This window comes from Capra hircus, chromosome 22 (assembly GCF_001704415.2).
Source record: "Capra hircus breed San Clemente chromosome 22, ASM170441v1, whole genome shotgun sequence".
NCBI classification, from domain to species: Eukaryota; Metazoa; Chordata; class Mammalia; order Artiodactyla; family Bovidae; genus Capra; species Capra hircus.
In genome coordinates this window covers 48877180-48893434 of record NC_030829.1, presented here as the reverse complement: position 1 = coordinate 48893434, position 16255 = coordinate 48877180, and the positions used below count along the sequence as shown (strand labels likewise).

The 16255-nt window shown below is 56.9% G+C and overlaps 1 protein-coding gene across 4 annotated transcripts in view; it reads right to left on the bottom strand.

Annotated features, from left to right (window-relative positions):
- Positions 1-16255, bottom strand: part of POC1A (POC1 centriolar protein A) — a 102067-nt gene that overhangs the window by 2394 nt on the left and 83418 nt on the right. The gene's annotated exons all lie outside the window — the stretch shown is intronic.

Below are 16255 nucleotides of genomic sequence, written 5' to 3'. Positions count from 1 at the left end.
GTGTTCCATGGCGGGTAGGGGGGCGGGGGTTACTCAAGCTCAGTAGAAATATGGTCATTAAATTTGATGATGTTAAACTTCTTTGAACAAAAAAGCATTATCTATTTCACCTCAAGCCACTGAAATGGAAGGTGTTGGGAGGTCCGTCCTTTGGGAGCTATAAATGCTTGAGGGGGTGTTTCATACCATGTTATAGACAAATGGCCTGGAAAAAAAAAGCCCACCCCTCTCAACCCTGCAGGTTCTCCCCTTCCCCCAGGCAAGCTTCTGGAAGAGCCGCATCATCTCTGTTTGGTCTCCACTCCCCCAGTCCTGGTGTGCCCAGCCTAATCTGCCAAGATGCTGGCTGGCAGCCACCAGCCACTGATCTAGTCCACCAGACTCTTCCCAGTCATGTAGGATCCCACCAAACCCCTTCTGAGCTGGAGGAATGGCCGGTGAGAGCAGCACAGCTTTGGAATTCTGTATGTCAGAACAATCTCTTCTTCACAAATCTGTCTTAATAATCCTATCCCACTAGAGCATGGAACCTCATTTTCATGGGAAACGGTTATCCCTTCTGATAACGTGAAGCCCGGAAGCCCTGATTTCTGATTTGCTGATGCGCCTTCCTTCCACCAGAGAGAGGGCTTCCCCAGTGGTGGAAAGGCTCCGATGGGGGCAGCCAAGTAGCAGGAGTCAGACGTGCTCAGGGCTGGCAGCACACGCAGAGAGAGGCCAGGCAGGCCACCTGCAGGGAGCGGCCAGGCCTCCACTGTACTCCCCGGCTGCTGGCAGCAGTGAGGAGGCAGCAGAGACCCTCACAGGGACAGATGAGATTCTGGGCCATGTCCTGTGCCCAGTTTGCACTGTGACCTTTACCTGTGGGCTCAGCATGCCTCCGGGAACACGTGCTGCCTCGGCATCCAGGGCAGAGCCCTGCCCTCAGTCCTGCGCGCCTGGGGCCACTCCAAGCAGGCTGCTCACAGCTTACCCCACCTCATGCCCTGGTCCAGCCCTGGGACTTTTCCTCCTGCCACCTGGTGCCCATACTCCCCAGGCCTGGAGACAAGGCCAACCTGCCCTGGAAGGTGAGGAGAAGCACTGGAAAGGCAAACACCTCTGCAGTCCCTCTGAGTCCATGCTCCCAGCCCAGTCACCTCACTTTCCTTTTATTCAAGGGTGAATGACCTGGTCCCAGCCTCTCACAAATCCCCCACGGGGGTGACAGTCGGGTGTTGTGGCAGGTCCCAAAGAAGGAAATGGTCCAACTGGACGTGGTGTCATAGGATTAGCAACTTAATTTTGAGGAGGGCCAAGGGAAACGGGAGAAGGGGCCGAGGAGTCAAGGGTTCTGGCTCCTGGGCAGACTGGTCTGGGCAAAGTGTCTGGGAAAGACAGCCATCACTGAACTGGTGATTCAATGGCTAAGACTCTGCGCTCCCAGTGCACGGGGCCTGGATTTGATCCCTGGTCAGGGATTAGATCCCACACATTGTAACTAAGAGTTAGCATGCCATAACGAAAAGATCCTGCACGCAGTAACTAACAGCCAAATTAATACACAAATAAATGAATATTAAAAAAAAAAAAAGACAGCCATCAGCCGGGACTCTGGGGTCCAAATTCTTCCACAGAGAGGGCCCTCCCATCTGTTGACCTTGGAGAAACCAGGCAGCTTCATACACTCTCCTTGGCCCTGTGCCATCCAGACACAAGGCCCCCAAAGCCCAGATCTGAGGGAAGACCCAGGACGGGCTCGGGGTTGGGGTGAGGCAATCCTGACTCTCTGCTGAGCTTGCTCTTTGTTGCTGTGCGGGCTTCTGTCTCATTGCAGTGGCTTCTCCTGTTGCAGAAATAGGCTCTATGGCTTGCAGGCACGTGGGCTTAGCTGTTTGGCTGCATGTGGGATCTTCCCGGACCAGGGACTGAACACGTCTTCCCCTGCATTGGCAGGCAGATTCTTTACCACTGAGCCACCAGGGAAGCCCCATCTTAATTCCTGACACACACAGCTCCAGGGGCTGTTCTTGGCAGCTGACATGGAGTGCTCACAATGTTCCAAGCACTCCAATATGACCCCTCAGGGCGGGAGCATTTATCATCCCATATTTTTCCGAAGAGGAAACCAAGGCACAGTGATATTAACCTGCCCACAGTCACACAGCATACAAATGACAAACCTGGACTGTGAACCCTGGTGGCCTGGCTTCAGAGTGAGGGCTAGCATGCCATGAACTGCGCATGTCTGCTTCATCCCCATCCACGTGTAAGGAGAGCCCCAGCCTAGTCCTCTTCCCCTGGCTCACTGTGGCAGGGCCTGAGGACTGCCGGCCCTGGGCCCCAGCAGTCTTGATCGCCCCTCGCCCTGTGCCCAGGCTCAAGCTGCCTGAGGACACAGCCATGGATCTCTCTTTTCACCCAGCGGTAGCCACCTTCTGTCCAGGCCACTTGGTCTGGTGGCTCTGGATTAAATGAGCAGAAGCAGCCGGAAGGGATACCCCCGACGGTCACCCAGCACTGTCCTCACATCATCTGGCTACTCTCTGAGGCGGTTCCCAGGCCTCAAACACCTCCCATGCCCACGAAGCAGTCTCTTATCTAGCTGAACATTTAGGTTTGGAATTATCATGAAAGTCACAATTTTGAGCTATGAAAAGGCAATGCTGCTGCTGCTAAGTCGCTTCAGTTGTGTCCGACTCTGTGCAACCCGACAGTCGGCAGCCCACCAGGCTCCCCCGTCCCTGGGATTCTCCAGGCAAGAACACTGGAGTGGGTTGCCATTTCCTTCTCCAATGCGTGAAAAGTGGAAAGTAAAAGGGAAGTCGCTCAGTCGTGTCTGACTCTGTGCGACCCCATAGACGGAAGCCCACCAGGCTCCTCCATCCATGGGATTTTCCAGGCAAGAATACTGGAGTGGGGTGCCATTGCCTTCTCCGATGAAAAGGCAGTAATATAGGGATATATCGACAAAAACCTTTTAATTTTAATATGTATGCAATGACAAGGGTATGTATGCACCCAACCCTTATTTTAGATACTATCTCTCACTGGGGTGCTCTCCCTACAAGACAACCAGTCAGACCCCAACTAAGTTGTGGGACTCGCCCAGGTCACCACTGGCACCTGACCCCTCACAAGACTGGGCTCCACTTTAAATGAAGCACCTTCCTCCCTGAATCAGAGCAATAGGAAACAGAATTCGGACTCCATGCCTGGACAGTATCACTCTTTGCCCAACACTGTCTGCCTCCCAGGGTCACAGCCATAGGGGAACCAGAAGTTTCACTTTCAAAGTCACACCTGTCAGAGAATCACCTGGGGGCTTGTTCCAGAAACACCTTCTCCTGCTATTACCAACAATTTCCAGGAAGCCACAGTCCTTAAGGAAAAGCATTCCCTTAGAAACACTCCTGTTTGCTGTTCAATGAATTCTGTTGTTTCTCTAGACCAAGGGCTGGCACACTCAGTCTGCGGACTGTTTTTATAAAAAAAGGTTTTACTGCCATGCCCACGTGCTTACATTTGTCCATGGCTGCCCCAAGGGCAGGTGGAGTGGTTATGACAAACTCTATGGCCCACAGAGCCTAGAATATTGACTGTTAAGAAAAAGCTTGCCAACCCTTGCCGGAGACACTTTCTTCACTCACTCAGATCATCTGGGGCATCACCCTGTGCTGGTCCCTGCCAGGTTCAGGGTGACAATGGCGCATAGCACACAGGATCAGTTGGCCCCACAGGATGCGCAGAGAGTGGGAGGCCAGTGCTAAGCAGCTGTCGGGACTGCAGTGTGTGTTGGGAGATCGCTGGGTGCTGCCTGGTCAGAACCAGGGGAGGTGGCCCTAGGAAGTGAGTGGGCTAAGACCGAGGGGGAGCTCACCAGGAAAGAGGGGCAGGAAGGCCCTGAGGTAGGAGGGAAGGCAAGAGGCAGGAGAGGGGACTGGGAGGAGGCAGGAGATGGGGTCGGCCCTGCAGGCCATACCCGGCAGCCCCAGCTTCAGCCTCAGAGCAGCAGGAAGGGGCTGGGCGCTTGAGGCTGGGTGAGGCCCCTCTGGCTGCTCCATGGTGATGGTCTGGGAGTGGATGTGATTAGGTATGATGGTGGGTTGGTCTGGAGGTGGTGGTGGGTGGGCTAAGGACGAACATGGACAGACTCAGAGCCACGAGGTATGACCCACCACCGCCTGGTGGTGAGTCAGATGGGGAGAGAGAAACGAGAACACAGGCTGAGAGCGGGCACAGGCTGAGGCCCCTCCAAAAGGGCCAGGCAGGCACGGGCGGCAGTGGAAGAAGCCTGGGCGAGGAGCAGGGTTATTTTGCATTTCTGAGATGATCCTCATTAATGGGGGTAGAGGGGGCCAGGGGAGACAGGAGAGGAAGAGGGCATTGAATCCACAAGCCCCTGGGTACTGGAGAGCAGAAGCCGGTTGCAGTGCTGGGGACTCTGGCCGAGGTGCAGGACCACGTCAGTGATGGCACTGAAAACCCCTGGAAAGAGTCTGGCCCCTTCAGCGGGTGCCAACTGAAGGACCACCCAACCCAGGAGCCCCATAGGAAGCAGGATGCTGGAGGCATTGGGGACCAAACCCAAGAGCACAGGAGAGGCCAGCTGGGGCCAGTGGGTGGGGTTCCTGTCATGACCTGGTCAGAACCCGCTGAGGAAAGCCCCTGGGAGAGGCTCAGCAAGGCTGAATCTTCTGAATCCTGGTTTTCCTGCTGAAGGGGGAGAAGACATTGTGACCTGTCTCCTACGGGAGCGACAGTGACAGGGCGAGACGCTCCTCTCGCTCACAGTTCAACAGTGAACTGTGATGCTTTACGAAACACCCTGAAGGGCCTTCTGAGTGTGGTGTAAAAATAACCAGTTTTAAAGAGACAGGCTTTTATTTTTAGTCCCTTATGAATTATAGTGACGCCCGAAGGAGCTGCACCAAAATGCCAGTCCTCGGTGCTAAGTCTGGCACCTGGGGCCCCAAACTCCAAGTGGGAGGGAACGCAACACGGGGGACATTTTGACAGCATCACAGTTCCAAACCTTCCTGCTTCAGATGCCTCTTCTCTGCTGGCATCGAGTCACCAGGCGTCTGCGCCCCCTCAGGGCACAAACTGCAGGGACAGAACCTAGGTGTGTGTATCTCCTCTGGCCTCCAAGGTGGCCAAGGGGAGCCTCAACCCTCACTCCTGCCACGGGGCCTCGGACATCTGCGACGCTGGGAGAAGTCAAAGCAGGTACATGGGGCCTCTGCCCGCGAGGGGCTGGGCAGCTATACTCCCAGGGGCTCCGTTCTGGTCCAGGGGAGAGTTCTGCGGGCATCACACGGGGGAGGCGAGAATCAGTGCTCCCTGGGAGAATAATCCCCCACCTTGGGAAGCTGTGGAACACAGCAGGACAGGTTCAAGTTACCTGCAGCCTCATGGAACAGCGCGGTCCTTTCAGGCACACACGCTCCCTGGCCTGGCTTCCTCTCAGGTGAGCTTGTCCTGCACTTTCCCTCAGCTCTTTCCCCCATCTCTCATTTCTGGCTCCTTCTTAAGCCTCTTTTCCCATCTCTCTTTTTACTTTGTGTTTAGGGAGAACGCAAGAAGACATGTGTTGACCTGGCCCACAGGGACTGAGCTCCGCATGGAGTCCAGCCCCCGACCGGGCTCACCTGCTCTGGGGCTACAGCCCAGGCTAGCCCCCGTGGGAAGGAGAGTGCCAACCCTGACAGGAGGCCCCAAGGCCTCTGCAAGGAGACAGCGCAAGACAGGCCAAGCGCCAGGTGCACAGGGGCAAGGTCCCAAGGCAGAGAACACAACACTCTCGTGGCACTGCCAAGAGGCCACAGCGGTAGGTTTGGAGATACCAAACAGGGAAAAAAGAGCGGTGGCCACAAGGAAAGTGGAGGAGGGACCCCAGGGCCCTCAGCCAAAATGGGACAGGAGTTGGGGAGCCTCCACTCCCCGGCACTGCCTCAGCAGACTCAAATTTGAGCAGGTCCATCCAGGGAGAATGGCGCTCCTGTGGCCAATTTTCCAAGTGCTGGATCCAGAGGGGACCCTGGGAGCAGAGGCTCAGCTCAGGAACTAACCACGGCTCTTAGTTTCACAACAGGTAGTGAAGCGGGGCCGAGTAAACTGGCACTTCAGAACACAGACCTAGCTGCACCCTCCAAGCCAGGTCCCTCCCAGCAGCTGCCGCTCTGTCCAGAGCCACCACTGCCACCATCTTGACTGACGACCTCTTGCACACTCCCGTGTGCAAATGCAGCAGGAAAACGAGTAGCACCCTAAGTTCTGCAAAGCCCGGAGGGGCCTCAGGACACCACGAGCCCTCCTGACATCATCAGGCCCTCGCACGCCCATCGGGGGCCCATCCCCGGCGGTAACCGAGATGCTGGCTCCTGGGGGCTCCAGGCGCTGCAGCACCAGTCCCATCTGGGCGGGCTGCTGGCAAAGCTGCCACGACCGACAGTGAGCACCACCTTGAAGGAGGGGAAAGAATGAGGATGTTCTCTCTACATTTTTCTCAGCTATCGGGCGAGTTCCTTACAAAGCTTCCCGTGCGCAGGTGACTCACTGCAGGCTTCCCCGCCATCCTCCCCGCAGCCCTCAACCCGCAGCCATGGCGCTTCCCCGTCCACACTCTGCTGTGAGCAGAGCCCCAGGGTGCTCAGGGCCCCCTGTGGAGAGTGGTATTGGATTCTATGGTTGAAAGGCCCTCCTGTGTCTCCCTGGAGCAAGGGAGACAGGTGGCTCAGAGGTGGACACCGTGGCTGAGCCCACACAGACGACGGAGGAATAGAGCTGACATTCAGCCACATGTCCCCTCCAGTGCACTGACCCATGGCGAGGGGAGCTCAAATCGCCCTGGGAAGGCAGTCTCATGGGAAACCAGGAGACTGGGTGTCTCCCAGTCTGGAAGGGAAGAAAGCTGAGAGGGCTGGGGGTAGGAGAGCCACATGAGCACACATCTGCTACAGAGTGGGAAGGCGGTCAGGCTGAGAAGGGAGACGTGCAGGGCAGAGGCGCCACCGGGGAGAGGGTTGGGGAGGGCAGGGCAGTGGGGAGCATGCAGGGCGCTGAGCGGGCCGGGGAGGCCTTGGGAAGGGCTGCCACAGGGGGCCCCTCTGCGGCCGTGTGTGGCTGTGCGCGGCAGCGCTGTCAGGACTCTGCCCAAAGAGCCTCCTCGCCTGGTCCCAGGACCCCCCTCACACAGGCAGTGCTGTGGGCCCCCCACGCGGATGGAGGACCATCCCCGGATGGAAGAAGGCCTGGATGACCACTCCTCAGTCCTCATCCCTTTGCCTTGGCTTCCTGGACACATCCCACCCCCCTGCCCTCCACACCACTTCTGCTATATTTCTTTTCTGTTCAACAGCACAGGACGAAAGGCCAGGCTCCTGGGCCTGGCACTCGAGGCCTGTGTTGCCCATCACCACTGCTCTCCTGCCCCACCTTGCCTGCTCAAAGCCCCACTCCAGCCCTGCGCCCCTAAGAAGTGCTCCTTGTTCCCACCCCAGCACCAGTCCCTGCCCTCCTCCTCTCTCAGCACGTAATGGTGCTGACACTGGTGTGGGCCTTAGAAAACGCCGGCCTCCCCCTTTGTCCTGGGCAGTGACAGCACAGGCACCGGGGCTGTACTGCCTGCGTTCAGACCTGAACTTTACCACTACCTTGCTGAGTGGTCTTGGCAAGTTACCTGACCTGGACTTCAGAGTCCTTATCTTGTAGAGCCATCGTAACACTTTAGCTAACATTTACATGGCCCTTGCTCTGGGCAGGGGTTCACCATGGGAACATGGCCCCCTGGCTCACAGGGGCCCTGGCTGAGGCCCCAAAGACAGCCTGTGATCAGGCCTCGCAGGGTCTGAGCCATCAGGGCACGTGGTGGTCTGGCTGCTTCTTAAAGTTCTCCTGTGACGGAAAGTTCCTTTTAATCACTTCCAGGCTTGTGGTTGATTCTGGCTCCTCCAGGCAGTCTCCCCAGAGGGGCTGGGGCACCCCAGCCCCCTTCCCTCAACACAGGAACCAGATTCCTAGGGGAAATGGAGGGTCCCATGTACCCCGAGTCTCAGGGAGAGGGCACAGTCACCCAGCCATGCCACTGGGGCACTCATGTCAGGCTGTGGGCAACATCCATTGGCTCAGCGCCCCCGACTCGACTGTGCTGCACAGAACGTCTAACTTTCCTTGGGTTTCACTGCAAAGATGGAAAAATGTGGAATTAATCTCCCCTGTAGCATGCTTTTGACTTCACTCAGATTTTAAAGATCTAAAACAGATGCAATAAAAGGGGAATCTCTTTGCTGTGGGGTCTTGTGAGCTATCAAAACAGCACAGGGCCGCTGGGCCCAGTGCCTGCCTGGCTCAGCCTCGTCTCCTGGCAGCTCCAGCTCCGGCTCTCAGGGTGGTGTACACATGCGGGGCTCTAACTCAATGGTACCCTGGCCAGCCAGCCGCCACATGTCAGAGGTGAGTAGGGGCGGAAGGGGCTAACCCATCTCCCTCGGGAAGGGTTGCTGGTCTGGGCCCGGCTCTTCCCACCACCAAAGGTCTGTGTCTCGGCCCCAGCCTGAGACTGGCGCCTGAAAGTCTGTGGGCCAGAGGCCTTCAAGTCAGAGGTGTGAACGCCCGCTCACAAGCAGCCGGCTGATGGCCATCAGAGTGCCAGCCTCACAGGCACAGAGTTTCTGTCTATTCCTGCTCCCAGGCACAGCCCCGGGCATGTCACAGGTGCACGCTGACTGCTGGATGGACACACGCCAGACCCTGAGTGCCATGAGGATGCAGAGGAGGCAGGTCCAGGTCCCGGGGCACCTGAGGATGACCCTGCCTGGCTGCTGAGGGACATTCCCCCAGCTTGGTTTGGATCTGGGGAGGCTTCAGGGAGCGGTGGAGGAGGGAGAGGAGGGCAGACAGGCTGGAGCCCGAGGGGTTGCTGCCAGCTGGCCTGGGGAGGGAGGAAGCCTCCTGACCTCAGCAGGAAGTGAGGGTGTGCAAAGCAGGACAGAAATCCAGGAAGCAGCCCAGTTCCTCCCCTTCCCCCGCCCGCCATGCCCGACCTGTTGGGACTGAAAGCTTCGAGGCCTGAAGGCGAAGGAATGGAGATTCCCGCTCATGCTGATGTCTGTCTGATAGGTTAACTCGTTCAGATCACACACAGCTGATGAACAGAAAAACAAGCTTCTAAAGACATTCCCCCCAAGCTGCCTGGGCTCAGCAACTGTCTTTTTAACCACTCCTCATCATCCCGCAGCCTGCTGCCAACATCACAAAATGAGCTTTTGTCCCTTGAGCCCTCTAGTCCACATTTCTGCTTCACATTATCTCAGGGATATAGGATTTCTCTGGCGTTTCTGCACCCCCTACCCACCCCCACCTCTAATGAGGACTAGTTCTCTTCAGGAAGTACATGGAACACTATTTTCTATTGGTGGATTAGCTATGGGATTAGAGAATCTTGGCTAATTTACCTTCCTTGTGACCTTATAACAATTCCTTTTAAATAAACACAGGCTTTTCCATATTACTGCTTACCCCCAAAGAAGAGGCTGTAAAAAGCAGGTCCACTCACCACCATCCATAAAACTGGATGCTCCTGGGACCATGAGGTGCAACCCCCACCAGGAGGAAGACCTGAGCCATACACTCTCCACCAACCCTGGCTTCTGCCAGCCATGAAGAGGCCACCTGGGAAGCCTAGGGTCAGGGAGGGACACGACCCCAAGGGGCAGGATGCCAGGCACTACGCAGGCTCTGCTGCGCTCTGGCTCCAGGGAGAGTCCAAACAGGGCATGAACCTTGGCCACCTTCAATATCCCATTCCTTCAGATACTCAGATTTTTAGCAGTCCATATACAATAGTCAATTAGCCAACACCCAATAAAACACAACTGTCACAAGTCAGAGAGATTGCTCGATAGCTTGCTAGAGGTCTGAAAACCTCAGTACAGCCTGGCAAGTCAGGTTGTGGCCCTCATCCAACAGGCCCGCCACAGGCATACAGGACTCACAGGCTCCCCCTGCCCTGCTGAGTGCCCACTGCCCATGCTGGGAGACCCAGCCTCTCATCTTGGGCAGTTTGCTAAAGCCACCAGCTAGGTACTGTTCAGAATAGGGGTTACAGAACCATTTCCCCCAAATGCCATGCTCTGCTCAGCTGAAAGCTCCTTTCTGCTTTTTCTCCTCCACCCAGCCATGGCTACCATGGGGAGAATGAGGGTCTATACCAACAGTCCAGGCCCACAGGGCCCTCTGCTGAGAGGCAGAGACAAATGGCAGGCCCAACAGCAGCCTCTCGCAGCTCCCGTGGTGCTTCATTCAGGAAGGCACCAAGGGGCCAAGCGGTCAGCTAGGGCTTGGTTAATCTCAGAGCTGCGTAGGCCCATTTGGGGCTGCCCATCACAACCAGAAGACTCATGGGCCCCTTCTCATGACCTGTGCTTGACCCTTCTCGGGAGGGCCCTTGGGTGCCCAGAGCAAATCGCCCGGGTCCCCTTCCTCCGTCCTCTGAGAACTATCCAGAGCCACGCGGAATGAGAGGTCCCTGCTCAAGACCAGTGCTCCAGCTGCTGCTCTCCCCCCGCCCACCACCGCAGCTCCAAGCCCGCTTGGGGCCTCCCAGGAGAAATCTCATAAGACCGTGAACACTCCCAGGCCCAGAGGTAACCGCAGCCTTCCTGAGCCCATGTGGTGGGCGGGAGCATTCCATCTGCAGCTTCTTTGGGGAGGGGGTGCTTCTGCCACAACCACAGACAGGACAGAACACAGAGCTGCCACCCAGCCCCCTTCACGGCCCGTCTCTGAGTACTGCCAGCAGCGCCGGCCCTGACTTGGTACTCCCCAGGCCTCTGTATTTGCAAAGCCAGAGAAGCCTGTGGACAAACTGCCAGAACGAGCAACAGGGCTGGGGGAGGGTCAGGGCCAGCTGCTCTGCAACCATCTGGATGGGGACCCAAAGTGTCCAATAGACCAGAGTGTCTTCAGTCCCTTGTCCCCAGGAAGTAGCCTCTTAACAGGAAAAACAAGTCTCTTGTCTCCCAATCCCGAGAGGCAGGAGCCCCGGCTGTCCTGAACTCAACTGTGGCCCCAGGGCAGCCCTTAAATATCCATAAAGAGGCTGGCAAGCCCACTCGGGATTGTACACAGGCGAGGCAAGGTGGAGGCATGCAGCTGAGGGAGGGCCTGCTCTCGCAGAAACCAGCAACAGTCATCCCCGTGGCCGTGTGTGCGTGTGCCGTGGGGGACGGGGTCGGGGGAACATGCACACACCCCACAGACAGGGGTCGCTGGCACTTTCACTGTACACCTTCCCAACAAATTCCATCTAGACACCCCTGGGAGGACACGCCCCCAGATAAAATGGAGAAACTGCTCTAAAATCTGGAGTCTGTTTCCACAAACAACGGTTGGTCTGTCCAGGAAAGAGGGACTCTGAGAGCCCCTCAGAGCGGTCAGGCAGCTCAGTCCATGGCAGGAGGGCCCAGGAGTCCCACACCTCCCACCAGGGTAGAACCAGAAACCCCACCTGAGCACCCCATCAGAAAGGAAACTGCAGGGACCATGGCGGGCGGGGGGCTCAAAGCAATGTGCCACTGTATCCAATTCCCTAAAGCAAACAGGCCAAAATCCTATCCTCGCTGAGTTAGGTCATCAGAGTCACAACAACCTGGACCTTCTAACCAGCAGGGCTGGGTGGCCTGCCCCCGCCTGCTTCCCACGGCTTGGGTTCCAGTCCTGGAGCCCAGCGGCCCCGTGACTCACAGGAACCTAACTGTCTGACATCACAGTCTTGAGCACGGCTGCCATGAGAAAACACAGTTGGGACAGGAATTTCATGGCTTGATATTTTTAAAAAGCAGCAAGACGTGAAACTGGAGTCAAAAATAACTTTGCTGTGGGTTTCTGAGGCGAGACCACTGGTCGCCTGCTGGGCCCAGGCCCCTCACTGCAGCCTCCCTGCTCCCAGGTACTGTCCACATGGCCACGCCTCAGCCCTCGCCCCTGAGGAAGATGCAGGGCCTCCACAGCTTCCAGACACCACCTACCCTCTGTCACTCAGAAGGAAGCAAAGGGTGCCAGGGTGGGAGGTGAGGACGCTGACTGTGAAAACAGCTTCTCCCTGCTCACTGGTTAGTTTCCCAGCACCTGGGCAAGGGACCCTGAAATCATTTGGCAGCACCCCCACAAGAACACAAAGGGAAAGGTCAGGGCCTCTGTCTAGACACTCACTGAATGTCTGTCACCAAGCAGGCAGGCCTGGCAGGGGTCCACCTGGAGCCCTTCCTCTCGGAGTAGCCACAAGGGGAGGGGCCCGGCCAGGGGCAGCAGGGAGTGGAGACTCACAGAAAGAAGGCCATAATAGTCTCAGGCCCCACCTGAGATGCTAACCCCTGCTGCCCACCTCCAGGACAGATAGATGGGCAGGGTCTAATGTCTCCCCTCCATGGAGGAGGAAACCACAGCTTCCCCAAGTCCACACAGATGCAAAGAGGCCAGGCTGTGCCAGAGCATCCAGGGCTTCCGACTCCTGGCTGGAGCTCTGCTCTGGCCTCACACAGGCCTCTGCAGTCAGGCCATCTATCTCAGGAAGAGACGACTGACTGGAGCAGGCCCAGCAGGACGGTGACAGGGTGGCCGCAGGACAGAATGGGGGTGGGGGGCAGGACAGGCTCCCAGAAGGAGGGGGAGGGCACATACATGGTACACAGCAGCCACATCTATGACCTCAGCCCGAGCTCCTCTTGAGAATTCCCATGAGGGGTTTTGAAAAACAAGAAGTCTCCCAAAGAAAAACCTAAATCTCATTGTTAGGGAATACATTTTCTGCAACAACCATTACAATGATTCAATTCAAAGGATGGCTGTCAAAAGATGTACATACATCTTTGCAGAGCTTCAGTCTTGGCCCAGCTGCCTGGATCTGGGTTCAACGCTCCCATCTAGTGCCAACCCCCCACCCCGAGCCACCTGATTTTCAGTAGGCACCCCGGTCCCTCCTGCCACCTCCTGGACCTGGGGAAAGACCTCCGCTTTATCTCCCTCCCATCCTAATGCCCAGACCACTAGAGCCTCCTGGCAGCTCAAAAGCACTCCTGGGACTCCAGCAGTTACAGAGGCCTGTGGCATGTCTACTCCTGGGTCACCTGACCACACTGGTGCGCTCCCACTCGGATCCCGAGAACATCTCCCTCAAGTCCTGCTTAACAGTCGGCACCAGTCTAGCACCCAGGTAACCTGGAGCTTCCCCACTGCGCTCAGAGGACACGAGCAGGCTGGGCTGTCCCTACTTCACATGCGAGAAGGCTGAGGCTCTGGAAAGCCCCGTCCCTGCCCAAAGTTACCAAGGTAATGAGCGACTGGAGCTCGCCCCCAAGTCCAGGAGAGCAGGTACGCCCAGGCTAATGGGCAGTGGCTCACTGAACTGAGCAGAGCAGCCTTGACACCCAAGGGTAGACCACGGCTCTGCACAGGTAACAGGGACGTGTAAGGTGGCCAAGTGGGATCAAGGTCCTGAGGAACTCAGTGGCAGTGAAACCCCAAACAGCAACTCTACAGGGGCAAAAGCGGGGGTTCTCTCCAACACAAAGAAGGGCCAGGACAAGGGGGTGTGCTTTCTGGCTAGTGGCCTCAGAGGCTGGGCCACTGGGCTGTAACCACAGACCACTAAGCAAAAGCGTCCAACTGTAACCTTCAGGAAGGTGAGGTTTGGCCTGCAGATAAACTCAGCGGGTCACACCCGCAGGAAGGCAGGCTGAGGACCATGAACCTCCACAGCGGGGTGCCGGCTGTCACCTGGGACTCTGTGACTCCACTAAACATCCTGGCCACTGCCCACTGCAGCCTCAGGCTTCCTCCCTGAAGGATGTTCAGCAGGACAGAAGCCTGTTGTCCCTCTCAGAGGCTGCTCAGAAGTAGACCTCCTTGTGGGGGAGGGGAGGGGCAGTGAGGTAAGGGAGAAGGGACTTTGAACTAAGTAGGAGTCAGTGTTGGGGTGGCCGAGATACCCTTGGCTCCTCCAGAGCACAGGCGTGCGTCAGATGGTGAGAAGCACTGCCAAGGGGCAGCATCTGAGGCCAGTACCCACAGGAGGCGCAGAGCCCGGCTGAGATATCCACACAGAACAAGGACGGCAGTGGTCATCCAGCTCTACATCTGAGGGGAGCCTCCAGAAAGGATAGTCCACGGCCATGCTGGTCCTAAAAGGAGGGGCCAGGGACCCTCCAACCTGAATGGGGCAGCTCTGGCTGGCGCTGAACACCTCAGTGAGAGCCTCAACTCCAGGAGAGGACGTGAGCAGGGAAAACAACCGACGACCAAGCCCAAGGTGGCACGAGATTTAGTGCAGACACTCCCCCAACACACACCATTTCGAAAACGGGTTGCACTCTTAGACCTCGATGGGGACTTCACCTTGGAACCCAAGCCACACTCTAGCTTCCAGGAACGCACACCGCCCAGCACAGCGGGTGACTGGCTGACAGGCTGGGCCTTTGGTCAGGCGCAGCGCTGTCTGGACTTGCAAAGGGGCTGAAAGGTGTGAGCCCAGCCACAGGCCAAGGCAGAGAGGCTCACTTCTTCCCTGGGATGCCAGTTTCTTACGAAGTTACTATCAGACTCCTGACTGCTAACACATAACAGAACCTTCCGTGTACGCCTTTAAAACACAGTGACAGGAAATGTTTTTAGTGTTATACTCCTCTGGATGCAATGAGGCTATTTTTAACCACCCTCTCAGACTTGATTTCCAATTTTATCCTATAAAGTTCTAATTCATTCCACCTCCCCTGATCTCTCACTTGACGAGGCTGTGAAGAACACGAGGCAGGCTGGGTGCTTTCTGACGGCTCTGCGGTGGGGAGTGTTTTCTAAGTCTTTGCTTCTCCCCCTCTCAGCACAGGCCTTCTCTTCCAAGGCTCAGGGCGCTCAGGGATGTCAGTGTGATGTGCACACAGTCTCACCATCCCCCCTAGTCACCGACGCCTGACATTACCCCTCAAATGTCCATTCGGCAGTGGACCCAAGGCGTGCCGTACTAGCTGGGATCCTGTGACACGTGGACCACGTGACACCACGTGGAGGAGCTCTTAGAACTTAGCCTGGAGCCAGCGGTACAGAAGAGACACCATGCCACTTCACCCCCATCTCCATCAGAGATTCAAGGGTACTCTGCCTCCTTCCTGCGCTCTCCCTCTACCTGTGAGCTGGCACAGGAGAGGGGTCTACACCCAAAGCCAAGATGGGCAGGAGCCTGAGGACCTTTATATCCTGCGGTCGCCCAGGCACCACACCACCTACATGCCTCACACTGGCTGTGCTGGACTCTGCTCACTGCTTGGATGTGCTCGTGGTCCCCACCTCCACCCCCAGCCCAGCCCTGCAGGCATCCTGCTGCTCCCTGCGCAGAACTGCTCTTCTGCCCCAGGACGAGAGGCCCCCTGGGTATGCCCACGGTGCTGGCTGCCACCTCTCGCCAGGGCATTCTGCTTCACTGAAATCTCTGCACTGCACAGACCGCTGTCCATGAGCAGCCAGGTACATGTGTGCGCCTGGTGGAAGGGGGGCCACATGGACCTCAGGGATGAGGGTGGTCAGTGCTGCAGCTAACATTTATGGAGCAGCTACCCAGGGGTAGGCACAGGCCCAACACTGCTTGCAGACTCATCGCCTTTAATTCTGACCACAAATAGGGCAGGCTCGGGACTTCCCTGGTGGTCCAGTGGCTAATACTCCGCACTTCCCAACGCAGGGGCCCTGGGTTCGATTCCTGGCCAGGGAACTAGATCCCACATGCCACAACTAAAGATCTTGCGTGCTGCAACTAAGACCTGCTGCAGCAAACAAATGAGACATGGCAAATGCGTGACAGACAAGCACGCGGGGCCTGGAGAGCCACAGGGGTATCTCTAAGGCTGCTCGGAGGACAAGGAGCAGCGCCAGCTCAAACCCAGAGCCTGGCTGCCTCTTGGCGCCTTGACTCTCTGTGCACAGTTCTTGCATGTCCCCGGAGTGCCCACCCAGTGAGGAGTCGAATGAACGGACAGTGCTTCTTTCAAAGCTCTGCTGTGGCCCAAGCCAACACTGGGTGGGCACTCCCTGACAGGACTCAGTGTCGGTGATTTTGGGGTCCAATGGCTTGGTCAGGGATTGAATGGCTCTGAGAGACAGGATCCCAGGGCAGGCACTGCCATTTCATTCATTTGGGCTGAAGAGTAAGTACACTATAATTATGTTTTTTTAAAAACCCAGGAATGGCAGGCCAACTTCAAATGGCCTGAATGCCAGGCCGAGTGCA